The sequence below is a fragment of the Pinus tabuliformis genome, chromosome 2_1 (assembly GCF_031772625.1).
Source record: "Pinus tabuliformis cultivar Carrire ecotype Pingquan chromosome 2_1, CPIR1, whole genome shotgun sequence".
Taxonomy (NCBI): Eukaryota; Viridiplantae; Streptophyta; class Pinopsida; order Pinales; family Pinaceae; genus Pinus; species Pinus tabuliformis.
This window is the reverse complement of record NC_142299.1, coordinates 219,189,652-219,207,205: the sequence shown is the minus strand read 5'-3', so window position 1 is coordinate 219,207,205 and position 17,554 is coordinate 219,189,652. Positions and strand designations below refer to the sequence as shown.

At 35.9% G+C, this 17,554-nt stretch overlaps 1 pseudogene across 1 annotated transcript in view; it reads right to left on the bottom strand.

The window, feature by feature from the left end:
- LOC149199529 (uncharacterized) overlaps positions 1-17,554 on the bottom strand; it is a 121,138-nt pseudogene that overhangs the window by 52,552 nt on the left and 51,032 nt on the right. Inside the window, exons 9-10 of the transcript XR_016253658.1 lie at positions 6,326-6,449; positions 6,126-6,175 (exon numbers count right to left, since the gene is read on the bottom strand). The product of XR_016253658.1 is annotated as an uncharacterized LOC149199529 (transcript). The remainder of the gene's footprint in view (positions 1-6,125; positions 6,176-6,325; positions 6,450-17,554) is intronic.

Sequence of the window (17,554 nt, the reverse complement as noted above, 5' to 3'; positions counted from 1 at the left end):
GAGCTATTCTTGGTATCCACAACTGGAGAATTAATATCTCTAAGGAATGAATTATACAAGATGAAGATAACAAAGGAAGGAATAACTCCCTACTTCATGAAAATCTCTAAAATGAGAGATCAACTTCAAGAGCTTGGGGATGTCATGACTGACAGAGAGATGACAACAGCGGTACTCAATACTCTACCTGAGGAGTGGGGAAACTTCACATCAAGCATATATGCCAAGAAGGAAGCAACCACTCTCAGTGAAATCTGGTCTCTATGCAGGACAGAGGAAACCAGACTTAAGGCAAAAGAAGATGTGGGATCAAAGGAGCAAGCCTTTGCTACCATGGCCAAAAAAAAGGGTAAATTTGGGAAGTTTGGTCCACAAAGAACAAACAACAAAGACATGTCCAAAATCCAATGTTTTGGATGCCAAGAATATGGACACTACAAAAAGAATTGTCCTAAGCTTAAGAAGGACAACAACAACAAAAGAAAGAGGGAAAAAGCTCACATAACTCAAGAGATGAAAGAAGAAGGAAAGAAACAAAAGAAGGAAGATCCTCCGGATCTCTATTATGACTAGGTCAAACTCTTTACTTCTAGACTTCTTTCAAAGTTTTGAGTAGTATAGGAGCATGTAGGAATAGAATAAAAATGCATGGGTAGAAATATCTTCTAGAATATAGGAGCACGATAGTTATAGCTCAAAATATTCATGTAGAAGAAGCATACCTAGTATAGAACCTCATCCATGATGAAAGAAAAATTTGATCATGATTAAGAATCTTAGAAGACCTCCATCATCAAAAAGAAAAGAAACATTTGCAAGGCAAGGATCTTTAAGATCCTATGATGGAATCTTCAAAAGAAGGTTCATGAACCAAAGCAGATGTCTCATTGGGAATCCCATTCATGGGATTCACAAAAAGGAATGATATGCAGGCAAGCTAAGATGAAGCAAGAAGGGTCACACCAAAGGATGATCAAAAAAGAATCAAGATGAGGTATGTATGCATCACTGGTTTAGTCATGTTATCATTTGTATATTATTGAGTCATGGTTATAGTTCTATTACATGATCAAGTATGAAAGAATATCTTTCACCAAGAACATGCTCGAAGGCATGTACTACAATGCATTGAAGGTCAACAAGAGAATATGCTCACACAAGGAGCATAAGATTGTTGACTGAGAAGCAAGAAGAAACGCTGACAAGTCCAGGAAGCAAGCAATGAAAGAATGCTCTCACAGGAAGCATTAGATGGTTGACCTATATATCTGATAAGAAGCAAATGAAGAAAGAGATCAAGCATGTGGAAGAACACTATGATCAATGAGAATCACTGTCTGACAAGATACTTTGAAGATATCTCCTGAAAGAAGGCAAGACAACTCTGATAAAGGAAGAAAGGAGCCTTGACACCTATGAAGGCCTTGGAGATATAAAAGGTGCAGATAATTGATTCTGCTCTACAGAGATGTCGTGATGAAGAAGCCATCCAACGAAAGAAAAAGCAATGTTGAAGCAATATCAAGATGAAGTCATAATGGCTACGAGGTCAAAGCATGTAAACAAGCAAGTACAACGAAGCATCCATAAATATTCCGAAGCATGGACAAAATGACAAAACAGTAGCCAAGATGACAAGAAAACCTAATGAATGACAAGAAAGCCACTTTCCACTAAGGAAGCATGACATGACAAACTAGGGAGGAAAGTGATCAATGGATGGTGCCCTACCTAGAAGAAGTTCGAACAAAGACTTCATGACATCAAAGAAAGGAAGAAGATCAAGCAGCTAAAGGACACACAAAGAAGAAGTTGTTGATGAATGAAAGAGTCCCTAGTTAAGAGGGCGCTCTGACAGGTCCCTGATCAAGAGGGAGTTTTGGATCACCCCTGATTACAAAGGAGTGATTATTGTGTTTTCCATTTCATGGGTCATGCACTAGACCAGGACTAACAGCCGTAATTCTAGATGAAGGCCATGAATGGAAATGTAGATGCAAGATAGACACAACATTCGTGTTTTCACTTGGGATGAAAGAATGGGAGGATTAGGTAATCATCTGGCATCTAATACTCTTTGAGGATGTGTAAGGAATCCAAGACAAGAGTAGGCAAGAGGACCGATATTCTTTGAGGGTTGGGAACCCAAGATAAGAATAGTCCTAGAAGGTCATACTCAGTGAACACCCAGGTGGGTATGTACCTTGAGAGACAATGATGAAGGTGTTTATAAATCATTGGTCTCACCAGCATTGTAGCTCATGGTCTCATAAAGAGATGGAGCTCTTAGTCAAGGCCTTGCACAATGACAATGTTGATGGATATAATGCTATAACAGATGGATTGCTAGTCCGGTTTCTCTTATGTGAATTCTTCAAGATTGATAATAGCCAAACACCTTGTAATGTTGTATGAATACCTCCCTAGTTAAGAGGGAGTGCTAAAGGAAATGTAACTAGATTCGGGCTTCATAAATGTACTTTTGATATTTGTATTTATTCAAGAAAAAGGAATATTATTTTATAATATATGTCAATGAGTTTCTTGCTCATTGAAATAGATCTAGCACTAGTTTAAGTGCTATAGGTGAGTCAAATAGTCAAAAGGAAATGTTGAAGGCATGTTACACCATGTATAAATATATATTAAAGTCAAAGGGAAAACCTCCAAGCAAAGTCAAGTCTACTCCTATGCAATGGCACCATAAAGAAGCTCATTCAAGCATGCTACACCACCATGGAAATTATCCGAAGTCTGCTCAACAAATCTGCCTCCTAGCAGTCCTCAAGTCGGCCTACAAACAGTTGACAAGTCGACCTACATACAGTTGACAAGTCAACCTGAATGGAGGGACAAAACTCTATATATAGAGGTTGTCCACTCCTCCATAACGCATTCATTTAGCTCTGAAATCCACAAGGAAAAGAAGGATAAGTGAACCGAAGGAAGTCGAGGTAAAAAGGGTCTACTAGGACAATGAAGTAAAGAAGAAGAACAACGAATTTTGAGGGATTGTTTCTAGGGCATAACGCAATCACACGCGCGAGAAAAGGAGGGCTTTCTGTGAACATATCAGCAGCAATATAACAGTAACATACTTCTCATTGTTTGGGCTTACAACTTAGACCTAGAATGCCTCTCATTCAAGCGAAGAAGGGACTTCCACATACGAAGGAAAAAGGAACCAAACTCACTACGAATCCTCCCACACATGCAAGAATTTAGGGCTGCAGTGATGCCACTTCAGGTCTGCAATCGTACATGAAGAAGTAGTTCGATTGGTGAAGAGAAGAAGAGCATCTTCCTATGTGAGTAGGTGCACTTAGAATCAATAAGAAACATCTCTTCTAGAACTAGTATAAGAGAGCCTATCACCAAGGAGGAGGAGAACAAAGTGCCGGAAGGAGGAGGACGAAGTGCCGGGAAATGAAGTGCTAGAAGAAGTGTCGGAGTATAAGGTGCAGAAAGGAGGGAAGACTTGACTTGTGCTTGGAAGATCCTCTTGTCAGGGGTCTAGGATTTGGCATTGATCAATAGAAGGTTCAATAAGAGAAATTCACTAAAGGGTTTTCCTCTCAAGAGAAAAGAGGTTTTGGCCCTGTCAGAGAGCCAATATCTTGTGTTCTTGTCCTTATTTTTGGTAGCAGTTTGATGAAGTACACACACATGCATTAATAAGAAGAAGAAGAAAATTAAGCTAACAAGAAAAGTAAAAAGACTCCACAAATTGTTATCAAGTAAGGAAGAATCTCACTACATTACTTTGCCCTAGATTCTTCAACATAAATCACCTAGAATGACCCATGTTACAACAAAATCTAGCACCACCACATGATGTAAAGATCCAAGCATCAAGGAGCTAGGGCTATGCAACTCAAAAAGGCTACCCATCGTCATATTGTAGCTCTTCCTCTCACTTTTGGTTGGCTCTTCTCCAACGCAAGGGGGTCTCCCCTAAAATGTGGCATTGCTAAGGCTATAGAGAGGCGGCATGAAGTGATTTAGTGAAGAGTTAGGCTAAGAAAAATAGGAGGGAGTAGGATAATGGACGGATGAATGGTGTGAGAAGGAAAATGAATGGTGTGAGAAGGAAAAATGAAGGAAAACTCCAACACCAAGTGCCTAATCACACCTTGCGCAAATGGAGTCATGGAAGCATAGATCAAAGAGGGAAAGTGCATAAAGATGTAAGGCAATAGTGGTTACTATGCATACGATAGATCAGCCCTAGCTTGCTGATTTGAATTGCAGAAAATTGTCCATGGAAAGCTAGGCATCCCATTCAAAATGTTCATATGATTGTGATGCAACTATTTGGAGGAAGGGATTGTTCCATGAGACAAAATTCACCTACAATCTTAGTTACCCATGTCACAACAAGATCTAGCATCCCCACATGATGTAAAGACTCAAACATCAAGGAGCTAGTGTTGCGCAACTCAGGAAGGCTACCCACTATCACCACAGTAGCTCTTCCTCTCGCTTTTGGTTGGTTCTTCTCCAACTCAAAGGGATCTGCCTTAAAAGGTGGGATTGCTAAGGCTACAAAGAAGAGGCATGAGGTGATTTAGTGAAGAGTTGGCCTAAGAATAATAAGTGGTAATAGGATAATGGAAGAATGAATGGCGTGAGAAGGAAAGATGAAGGGAAACCCCAAGACCATGCGTCTAATCACACCTTGTGCAAATGGAGTCACAAAAGCATAGATCAAATAGGGCAAGTTCATGAAAATGTAGGGCAATACAGGCTACTATGCATGCCATAGATCAGCCCTATCTTCCTGATTTATATTGCAGAAAATTGCCCATGGTAAGCTAGGCATGCTATTCAAAATTCTCATATCAAGGTAATGTCATGTTAATCTAACATCAATTAAGTGTACTAGATGCAAGGCTAATGTAACAACAATAGCAATAAAAGCCCCAAGGGTTAGCTCAATTGATTGAGTTCTCGTCGCTAACGCACCTCGCTAATGGGAGGTCACAAGGTCAATTCTCCTTGACGCCCTTGGAGTTAGGCTCCGCTAATAAGCCAGTGGGGTGTGAAGTTGTGAACCCTTTGGATGGATCTGCTCGTTTATATCCTCGGTAAAAAAAACAACAACAACAACAAAAGACATATGGTGAATTCATGAACAACAAATTGGTGGTTCATTTCTTATGAGTTTGTTCTCTTCTCTGTTCAACCTATGTGCAATCTAATAATGAACATCGATAACTTATTAGCAATTCCCTTGAAAAAACAAACCTGAAAATGAGAAAGGAAAATCATATAGAAGAGATAAAGATGTAGGAAAATGATATATGGTGAGATGTACGAAAGCTCTCATAATTGACAAATAACTTCTATTGATTTTAAACATACTTGAGGACCTACAAGAAACCAAAAAAGGTTGCACTTCACAATGAGCTCACAACAACAGGAGGGTCAAATGAACAGAAAAAATAAAATGCAAACTAAAGTAACCAAAAGATAGCAGTTAACAAGGAGATGAATCATGGTTTAGAAGAAAGAATGATAAAAAAAATCTAGGAAAGAAACCATATGCATCAACAACAGAAAACATCGAGTGAAGAGAGCTGGCATCAAAAGAAAATACCTTCCAGAAGGTTTGGAGGAACCTTTCCCAAAACAAAGCCTAGTCCAATTTATTGGCTTTAAAAAAAAAAAGCAGTTAAGAAAATAATAAATTTAAAATACAGTGGAAGAAACTAACACTGCAAAATGAAATTAGTTGAGAAAATGATAACCTATTAGTAAATCGAAAAAGGAGGAAATGAAGTAATAAATTACCTAGGAAGAAATTAAGAAGGTCGGATAGCTCTGAAACACAAGCTCAAGCAGTACAAAGCAAAAAAATTAAGATAAGAAGAGATGATGAACCACAATGTACCCAAATACATTAAATCTCATATTAGAGTGTGGCCGATCAAAACCATAATTATACTCCAGATTCCCAGAATGTTTGTTCTACTAAAAAGTAACAAGGTTGTGTCTCTTGGACAAGATGGATATGGATAGCACAGTAGTAAATCATTCAGAAAGGTTTCTAAAATATATATTAACAATTGAATGAGGTAAGAAAATGCCAATACTAAATGACTTGAAGAAGAGAGAAAACCTACCAGTCTCCGAAGAACAGCATCATCTAGTTCCTGTGGCCTATTGGTTGCACCTGCATTAAAAATGCCATGTAATAGGAATAATCCATGACTTTATAATCACCTTCTCGATAGAAAGATCACATTGAAATGGTAATTCTCCAAATGAGAACATACTTAGTTTTGACATAATACAAGCAAGACAAAAACACAGGAGAGCTCACCCATGATAATGACACGATCATCTGGATTTGACAGTACCCCATCAAACTGAATAAGAAACTCTGACTTCAGCCTCCTGCTGGCTTCATGCTCAGTAGCTGATCTTGCTGACATTATACTGTCTATCTACACTGACAAAAATCAGATAATGAGCTTCCTCAATTTCAAGCTATAAACCCTTTAATATAATATAATAGTTGCCATGAACAACAGAATAGCTTCAACTCAATGAACTATTTTCAAAAAAAAACAGATATTGCAAATCCATAAATCTTTGCATCCAACGAAAAAATATGTAATTGAATGACCCCAGGAGTCCAAAGCGCTATTATTAAAACAATATGCCACGTTTTTAGGATATGCGTTACATGGCACAAACTGACAACACATTATATAAAGGTTCTGGTTAGGGTCCCGCAATTTGGTTGCGAAGAGAATTGTTGGCAAAAAAAATTATGTTTCACATGATGAATCTTTTTCTTTTGTAAGACACTTCCATTTATTGGGATATTCTTTAAAGGTTCAGGCATGAAGCCTTTTTCCTCTAGTGGAGTGTGCCTTCTGGCTCAAGAATAATTCTTCCTTCATCAACAGATACAGGGAGTTCTGATTTTGTTGATTGCCATTGTCTCAACACCACCTTGAGACATAACACATGAAACACATTATGGTTCATCAACAGATACAGGGAGTTCTGATTTTGTTGATTGCCATTGTCTCAACACCTTCTTGAGACATAACACATGAAACACATTATGGATGTGGCTTTTGTCCAGAAATTCCTTTCCAATCCACAGGCTTCTTCACTAATCTTCTTATTAATTTGATACAGCCCATAAAACTTAGGAGCCAATTTGTTCTTCTCTTCCTGCTTAAGGTACAACTCTTTGTAGGGATGGAGTCGTACAAATACCTAATCACCTTCTTCAAATTCCATTTCTGATCTACATTGATTTGCTTGTGTTTCACTCAATTAGGTGTGATTGCTAAGTTCTTTTTTCGTAATAGAACGACTTTTTAATCTTTAGCTAGTTGATTTTTTACTGATGGCACCTTAGTGTTAGACAATGCAAACTCTTTCCATTTTGGTGGTTCATAACCACATAAGTCTTGGAAAGGAGTCATTTTGGCTATGTGGTAAGTAGATTATGCCACCATTCTGCTAGATATAATCATCAAAACCACTTGTTATACTTATCTGTCACAAAAGAATGGATGTAGGCCTCCAAGCATTTGTTTACAATTTTCATTTGACCATTGGCTTGCACATTGGAATATCCTTGTTCGTTTGCAAAATTATTTCCAAAATTTTCCCTTTAAGTTTTGCATTCCTATCACTAACAATGACCTTTGGAAGCCAAAGTAACTTGTAAATATTCTGCAAAAACTTCAACAATTTGTTTTCTTGCATATGTTTTCCTTTCCCCCGTGAAATGTGCATAATTAGTTAGGGGTGTGCTGGGGGTATCATCCTTGATCCCAGAGGAAAATTTGAAATGGCTTATACTTGGGTTCTAGGGAATACCACAAATAACCCAAGCCTAAGCATATGCATGTTAGCTCAAACAGGTGTTATAGTCACAGATGGTTTCTATGAGGCTAGGAACACATGCGGATTAATTATCTCCAGTACCCAGAAAAAAAAAATCTAAGTGAAATGTCTTAATTAGATTTTATTAACCAATTTTAATTATTTTCCTGAGTCCAACTTAGGGAAATGGGTTAATTAATTAATTGAGACAAATCGATTTTGCTCTAGAGACTTCTTGAATAGTGACTTTTAGAAGTCAAGATGATCTTAGCCATCACCTGGAGTTAGACCGCGGTCGTTGATTCATCAATGAGAGATTATAAGAGGAGATAAATGGGGCTTTTAGAGATCAATTCGATCAAACAGATTTGTAGTGATAGCAGGAGCATAGTGACAGTGTGGGAAACACCAACAGTAGGGATCAGCCATGATTGAGATTGTTTTGACGAAGAGTGATTCTTCACAGCGATTTCCAATTCTCAGTGAAAGAGGGATATTGATTTCTCTGTAGAGGCCGAGTTTCTCAAGCCAATGCGAATTGATTCAACGAGGATGAATTGCCAAAGCAAGTGTGAATTTCCCAAAGTGATCGATTTACACAAGAGAAACCAAGTTTTCCAATGAAGTTCAAAATTCCAAAGGAGGCCGAGATATTTTCCCAAAAAAATGTGAGTTTCCAGAGAGGTCGAGTTATTTGTCGGAAATGCACCAGTTGGATCGATTCAAGGTCACAAAGAGAGGCAATATTGATTCAGAGAGGCCTATTTGCTTCCAAGAGGTCGAGTCAGCTTGCAAAACTAAAGAAATTAATTTGCTGGAGGTTTACTATTTTATAGTAAACAGTATATGTAAATTTAAATTATAGATAATAGATATGTTAAAGAAATAATATAAACCTTCATCTGCATAATTGGTTTTCCCACACTAGGATTTTCACAAGGATTATTTGGTCCAAGAATATCGGTGCCCAATTTTTTATGTGTGTGTTATTTTCTCAATTCTTGTGATTTATTTTTGGTGAAATTGCAATTGTGTTTTTATTCAATATTTGTCGTAAATAATTTACAAAAAACAAATAATTTGTGAAGATAGAAGAATAATTTGTAACCGTTATAGAATTTTCACATGGTATTAGAGCAGCTCGGTGAAGTGTAGATTTGAGGGTAGAAGACGCTCAGTGTAGGGCACAAGATGAAAAACAGAGGGTTTATAAAACCCAGTTCGACTTATTCAAATTTTATTTGGGTTTTGTCTATTATTCAAGGTTTTTTAGAAATGGCTTCAGCTGGATTGAGAGATCAAGACAAATTGGATGGAGCTTCTAACTTTGATGTCTAGAGAGCCAGAATTTCTATGTTGTTGGCAGAGAACGGTCTCAAAGAATATACAACCAGTGTTGTAGCTATACCGACAAATCCAACACAACTCATAGCATACAAGGAGGAGGATGCCAAGGCGAGGAGAATAATCCTTGACAAGGTTAAGGATCATATCGTTTCACATATCAAAGATTTGGATATAGCGAAGAAGATGCAAGATGCCATTCTGAAGTTGTTCAAGAAAGCTACCATAAATAGGAAGTTGCCTCTTAGAGAGAAGTTGAGAAATACCTGGATGAATAGGGGAAAAATGTTGTTACCTACCTCACAAGAGTTTGACTTGTCAAGGACGAGTTGGCAGTTGTCGAAGATCAATTAACTAATGATGAACTCGTGAGAACGGCCTTGAACGGGTTCTCAAAGCAGTGGGATGTGTTTGTTCAGGTGATCAAAGAATGAGATACACTATTAATTTGGGATCATTTGTGGAGCGATTTCACTCAAGAGGAGCTTAGACTAAGTCTTGGCAGTGGCGGCAATAGTAGTAAAACCCAAAAGCGTGAGGATGAAGAGAACATGGCCCTAGCAAGAAAGGGGAAGGCCAAGAAGGGCTCTAGTTGTTGGGAATGACGATTGTCGTTAGAAAAAAACCCACAGGTGCAGGTGTTGAAATTTCTAAGTATTACCCGTTAGAATTTTTCTGTATTCTCTGGTTTATTTCGCCTATTTGTTTAATTACTAACAAGTTATTTAACCATATAAATATTTAAATAAACACAATACAATCTCAACCATCTACAGATCAACCGCTGAAAGAAATAGACAAACACACAAGGGACACTGTGATTTTTGGACAATCATCCCCAGAAAAACCCAACTTGGAAAACCGGTGAAGCAATTCTGAGGGTTTTATTATTAAGCAACTTTTCTTGAGTACACTGGGTGCCAAACTGGCTCACCCGACAGAGAAAATAATCTGGCAGTAATACCTCTCTTCGAAAGCAGATATTCTGAAAGTCTGCTCTACAAAACCCTCTCCAGCACCTCTCTGAGGCACTGTAGTGTCCCTTCACCCGACAGAGAAAATAATCTGGCAGTAATACCTCTCTTCGAGAGCAGATATTCTGAAAGTCTGCTCCACAAAACCCTCTCCAGCACCTCTCTGAGGCACTGTAGTGTCCCTTCTTGGTGAGATAGCTTTGATGACACTTAGAGAGAGTGATTTTGATATAATGACATAATATTATGCGTGAGAAACTTATGTACATGCTTATATGCTATAGATCTGGTTTGGGTCACCTAGTTGTTGTGTGCGTAGGATAATATCTATGGTTGTGTGTATAAAAATTGATTTTGGTTAACAGCATATTATTGATGTTTTCTCTTTTGGTATCTTAGTTTGGCAATAAGTGTATGACATAAATGTTGATTCAGGATTAAGACACATAGATCCATAGATGATCATCGTTATGTGGAACATATGGTTAATTATGACTTATGGATGATACATGATTTATATGATTATATATGTTTAATCATCTAATGAGCAAGATGTGGAAGGGGACATAGTTATTTGCAAACAAGGATGCTCAAATTATAAATCACTGTGGAAGTCATGATACATGATTTTTATGATTTTATATGTTTAATCTTGTATTGAGCAGGATGTGATATGGAACGTGATTATTTTCAAACAAGGATGTTCAAATTTTAAATGGTTGCGGAAGTCATTTCTCTAAAGCCAAAATGGTTGTGGAAGTCATGCAAAATCTTTGGTAAAATGTCAATAGGTTAATCATGAAATTCATTGATTCCTTTGATCTATGAGATTGTGATGTGTGCAGGTCATAAAACAAAGCCTTACCAACAAACCATCAGATGGGTATAAGCTCACAATCAGTACCTTAAGGCGAAGCGTGGAGTTTCAAAGCAGAGTAGATGAGAAGCCATGGAAATTAGAGCGCGGAGTCTTAAATCCATGAAAGATGAAGATGTAGAGCCTTGTATCTATAATAAAATGTTTAGGGCGCGGAGTCCTAAATCCATGAAAGATGAAGATGTAGAGTCTTGTATCTATAATAAAATGTTTAGGGTGCGGAGTCCTGAATATTTAAAAATATCAAGGTGTGGAATCTTGGATCTTTAGAGTAGATCAGGGTGCGGAGTCCTCAACGTACTAAGGCGCGGAGATGCATGCAATAGGGGTGCGAAATCCCTATTCTGCGGAAGAAAAATACCACTCATGGGTAGCTCAAGCATCAATTTCCTTAATAAAACCTCTTTTCTAACAATCCTAGAGTGACTTTCTAAAAATAGAAAGTCATGTTTAGCATTTCAAGCATGACTTTCCAAAAATAGTAAATCACCTTGCATAAATTGGCAATCAAGTATAGTTGAAGGAAAATCACTTAACTTATCATTAATCAATCCTAATAATTCAATCTCGACTTAATCCTCAATATTATTATTATTATTATTATCTTTTATGAGACTATGATATTATTATTAAAAGGAAATTACAAGTCACCTTCATCTCCTCAATCACTTCACACCTCTCTCCTTGATGACTCTCATAGCTCTATGTAAATCTCTCTCTTTTAATAATACATTACACTCTATTTTATGCACTCATCAAAGAATGGCATATTCCTCGTACACTCATTGAAGAAATGTCATAAAAGATTCCCCTTACGCTCTCTTCAATGCATAAGTTACACTCTCCTTAATTAAAGCATGCATACCTCTCCTTAATGGCATGGGTTACACTCCTCTAAATCGAATACAAGGCATGCATATTACTCCTCCTTTATGACAAGAATTTGTTGCTCCTATATATGTGTCTCATGTATTCTCAATTAAAAGGAGAGGGAGGTGCATTGGGATACCAAGAGTTGGAGAGATTTGAAAAATATTATGAGAGTGAGAGACTTGGAGAGTAACCAATTTCTTTTGAAATGACTTTGAAATTCTTAAACTAAATTACTATGTAGCTCTACCCGGTGGAGCTGACCATGAGTGGTGTTGGGAGGAAGTGAAACTTATCTTCCTTAGCTTGCCTTGGATATCTCTCTACTGCTATATTTTGGTATTGTTTGTGAGCTCTTACAGCTCAGGGGTTCCAAGGGGAGAAGTTCTCCCTGAATATGGTTGGGTGGAAAACCGGATGGTTCAAATGAGATAGGCAAGGGATCAAAGATGGATCATATTCTCAGCAATTGGAGTTGAATATCTCTTCAGGTATAACTTTTATTGTCCTAAAATTATAGTATAGCTTTAGCATAAAATAAAAAGTAGAAATTTAAATTATTGTAAAAATCTAATTTTTGTTTAAGCTTATGTCATTTGGAATCTTATTGGATAGTTGAAAATGAAGACTAAGAGTGGTCTATCTGAATGGATGTTTAGATCTCAAGATGTTATGGAATTATTATTGGTGTAGACTATTGTACTAACATTGGTATTGTAGCGTTTGAGAAAAGAAAGACAAATATTGCTAAAGGTGATGGCAATAAAGAAATTCCAAAGGACTTGAGTAAAAGTTCATGAGTTATGGTTTTGTTTCATGTAATTAGAGACATGTTTTAGAAAGGATTTCAGGATATTTTGCTAAGTGTTTCAAAAAATCCGTGAATGAGAAATGCTATTTTTATTTCTATCATTATGCATTAATAAGTGTTAACTTGCAGCCTACCAAAGCATGAAATGGATGCATACCTAAAATATACCAAGAGGATTCACTAAATCAGTGGTTGAAATAAAAATGTAAAAAAAAAAACAAGATGGACAGCAAAAGTTTTAAAGAGAATCATTGCAGTAATTTTCATTCATTATGTATTGCAATAGTTCAAGATGTTTGCCATGGATTTGTAGGAATGATTGAAAGAAAATAATGTTTGATGAATCTCAAAGCCCTTCAATTCACTTATAGTGGATGAAATAATTTTGAAAGACATTTAGACAATACATAAGTAATTATAATTTAATTAGAGGATGTTATTTGTTCTTCATAACTGTAGATTCAAGCTTGCATGTCATCTGATTAACAAAAATTGTAAATGAAATTCTTGGGGTCAACATATTTGCTAGTTTTTAAAAATGCATCTATGTGTGGTTTCGTACCAATTCAGAACAACATCAGGGGGTATACGTGCTATATGGTCCTGTAACCCCCGATTTAATTCCAAAAACAATACTTTTCAAAACCCAGATCGTAAATCTGGGTGATTTTGTAGATTGTTGTTGTCAACTTTGTGCGCCTGTTGTCAAGTTTTGGGTCAAAGAATAAGATGGTTTACTCATTGTTTTAATATTTTGTCATTTGAAAAATTAATATATAAATTTTATGAGCTAAATAGGTTGAGGGAGAATCTTATATTCATGTCAAATTTCCTTAAGAGATTGTGGCTTCAAAGTGTTTGACAAAATGCCTCAATGGTTGTAGATTGCATGTTTGCGAAGTGTTTATTAAAAGACCTCAATGGTTGTAGATTGCATGCTTGCAAAATGTGTACCAAAAGGCCTCAATGGCTGTAGTTTGTAGATTGCATGCTTTCAAAGTGTTTGTCAAAACTTCAATGGATGTAGTTTTTGTGCATACAAATTGTTAGAGTAAATGTCCTACTTACTGTAGCTTTTATGCACTGGAATATTTATGGATAGATTATTCAATGGATATAGTTCCCTATGTCTGCAAGTTTTTGTATGAATGTAAAACTGAATTTAATAAGTTGTTGAAGTGTGAATAGAGAATAAGGCAGGTGTTACTTTTATTACCTAAAGCTTTCATTTTTCAAAAATGGTTGTTGTTGTAAACAATTTTACAGTGGCTAATTCTGTAGGAATTTGTGCAAATGAGCATAATAAGTTTCGTATGAGCTACATGTATTCATCGGTGCATTCTTGTGATTCAATGACTGTAGAAAACAACTACTTGTGCCCAATTTATGCAGATCCATTGTTTTACTTTACACATTTTGAAGAATAATATGCTTCTGAATTGGTAACATTAATTTCTCTTGTTGCAACATTCATAATACAATTCTCACGATTGAAGCATTAACTTAATAATTGGGATTGGAAATTTTAATTGATGAATTTGGAAATGCTTTGGGTCAATATATCTTGTGATATTAAGGGAAAGTTATCCCCGACTTCTTATGTTATATTCCTACATTGAAATAGTTGAAGAAACATGATTACATGATAGCTAAGTTAGTCATATTATGAGTAAACCAAAAATAAAAATAAATAAAAAATGAGTAATAGTATTCAATGTGACCTTTACTTCTCTATACTATTAATGGTTGGTAAGGTGGGACCTTACATATGGTATTAGAGCCAAGTTAAAACACTAGGGCCTAATGGGCCGACATGCTTGCTTGTAGGTTGATGCATGAATGGTTATTTCGCATGCATGTTGAATTATTGTGGATGTTGACTTGGAAGCATATTGGTTGCATAAAGGATATTATTATTATTATTATGTCATTTAGAAACTCGTGAAAGAAAAAGAATGGCTTCTTATATTCCTTTATATTTTTGTTAAGACAAATTATAAATATGATGAAGGACTTAAAGACATGTAGGGAAAGGATGTTATTGAGAAGTTCGGGTTAAACCCAAGCATGTGAATGGTTTGATTTTCAATGGGTGAGTGAGATATGTGGAGTGGATGCATGGTTGCATATATGTTTAATGCATCATTATCAATGTGATATGGACCTACTAACCATCTCTACTAGTTGAAATTGTATCTACCAAGAAAAATATTAGCCTAATCTAAACTATAGTATGATGGCCTTGGTGTGTATTCTTTGGGAATGTGTAACAAGTATAAGACCAATATTCAATTAACATGATGATTGAGTTTGTCATGTTAATTTTGACTCTTTTCTTACCTACACTAATGGAAACTTAACAGAAGCTACCTTGAAGGATGTCACTTTTAACTGTGAATGTAGATTCAAGAGTAATGTATGTGCATTAATTTGATGTGTTAAAATATGATTTGGGAATACATTCTTAATGAGTAATAATGGAATTCCTATGATTTCTTTGACATGACTTTGTGTAGTTTGGGTTGACTTTATGCATCAAATAACTTGAAATTACTCAAATACTAGGTTGAGGTATGACCTTCCTAATAAACAAGATGCTTAAATGATTGGTGCATGAACGGTTGTGGAAACCATTTGAAGGTTATGTTTTCCCTAAGTTATGTATGAGTATGGATTCCATACTAGCATATATATATGAGCTGATGTATGGGTGTGGAATCCATACTAGTATATATCTATGAGCAAATGTATGGTTGTGGAATCCATACTAACATATATCTATGAGCTAAGTAATGATGTTTATGGGTATGGAATCCATACAAACATATATCTATGAGCTAAATAAGTCTTCTGGTTAGAATGAACAAAAATATTTTGCTGAAATCTCATAGACATGATTAAGGAGAATTGATTATGTGTAATGAAAGTTAAATGGATAGAGATTCGTAAAAAAAATTGCTTGAGATTTAAATCCATTATTTTATTTTTATTACAAATGAAGATACTAAGCTTGGTATACTGAACACCATTGGGTGGTTTAGAATGTTTGGAATAATTGATTTTGATATATGGAGTCAAGTGTGAATTGGGTATCTATCCTCTAGTATTTTAATTATTTTGTATGTGTTGGATTTAGTCATTTAGGTAGAATTAAAATGAATTTCAAATGTTTCAAATGTAGAAAAATATTATTGTGATAAGTTGATGAAATATCCCTTCTATTGGCTCAAGACCTAAGTTGCACGAAACGGGGAAACGAGTACGAGTTTCCGAAACGGGAAGCGATACGAAACGCGACCTTCCCAAATTTTGGAAACGGGGAAACGCGAATATATATATATATATATTAGGACATTTAAGAAATATGTGCAATCATAAAGCATATATGATACATTCTAATTTATTACATTATGATAAAATTGTCAATTGTCAATGTATAAACTATATGTCTCTAAATTTACATCACATTTACTCATGAATGATCACATAACGAAAATAGAAATATCCAAAATCAGCCATGAGAAATTTCTAATTTCTTGTCTCGTGCTTGATTGGGAGTCTCCTCCTACATAGTCGAACGACCTTAGTGCTCTTGATTAAATACAAGTTTCATACCCTAGTACCCTACATGCTCTTCATTATTGGGAGTCTCCCCTGCATAGAGAGCTTGGTTCTCTTGATTAAATACAAGTTCCATACCCTAGTACATGATAAAATCCAATGGAAACATTGCAATCCCCCCAATCCTAAAATCCTGAAAAACAGATAAGTCTGCTGGATTTTGAGTGAGATCTAAAATTCTACTTTCTCCATATGAAATCCAATGAGGGCGAAACCACTCTCAAACATCCTGAGTCATTTCATGGTCATGTTAAAAATTTAAGTAAAATGATGAAAATGAAAAAAAAAAAAAAAGGAGAATATCACTTTTACTTTAAGAATTTAACATTACCATGAACTGCATATCAACACTAGGGCAAAAGTTCATTTTTATAACTTTAGACAAGCATCTAGAAGCAACTAGAAGTCACTAGGATAACCTAAAAATAAATTAACAAAAAAAAAAACACAAGTAAAAAGCTGAAACGTGAGTCGTACGGCCCTGAAACGCGTTTCAGGCCGTACTGGCCACGTTTCAGTTTCGTGAAACGTGGCAGTACGGCCTGAAACGCGTTTCAGGGCCGTACCATACGCGTTTCAGCATTTCGTACCCGTTTCCGTACGGAAACGCCCCCTTGCCCTACGTTTCCTGCAACATAGCTCAAGACAAATTAGGTATAGGAAAGCCATAATAGTCTCTTTAATTATTTTGTCAGTTCAATATTGGTTGAATTCTATTTAACCAAATTAATTAGAGAAATTATGAGGATTGAACTTATGAAGTGCTCTAAACTATTTCTAGTTAGGTGATCAAGTCAAAATTCATATTGTTTATGAACTTGATGAACTGCTTTCTTGGAATTTGATTAACTTGTAAATTGTTAAGAGAATAACATGTTTAGAAGATAAACATTTTATGTGGTGAGAACTTTGTTTTATTTGAACTTAAAGAAAAAGGTATGTGATTAATGAAAATCTTAGTTGAGTTCTTGTTTTACAAGAAGTGATATTTTTTGAGGGAGAAATTGAAGGAGTGAGATGACATTTTGATGAATTGGAATTCTTGCATGATTTAGAAGCCTAAGATGATTGTATTATATGTGGAATGGAAGATATTGAAGGATTTAGGACTTTTGTTCTTGGATGTATAGTTGTATGAGTAGTTAGTAATCCTGCAAAAGGTTATAATCTTTTGTGAGGTAAAAAGAATAAAAATAAAACTTA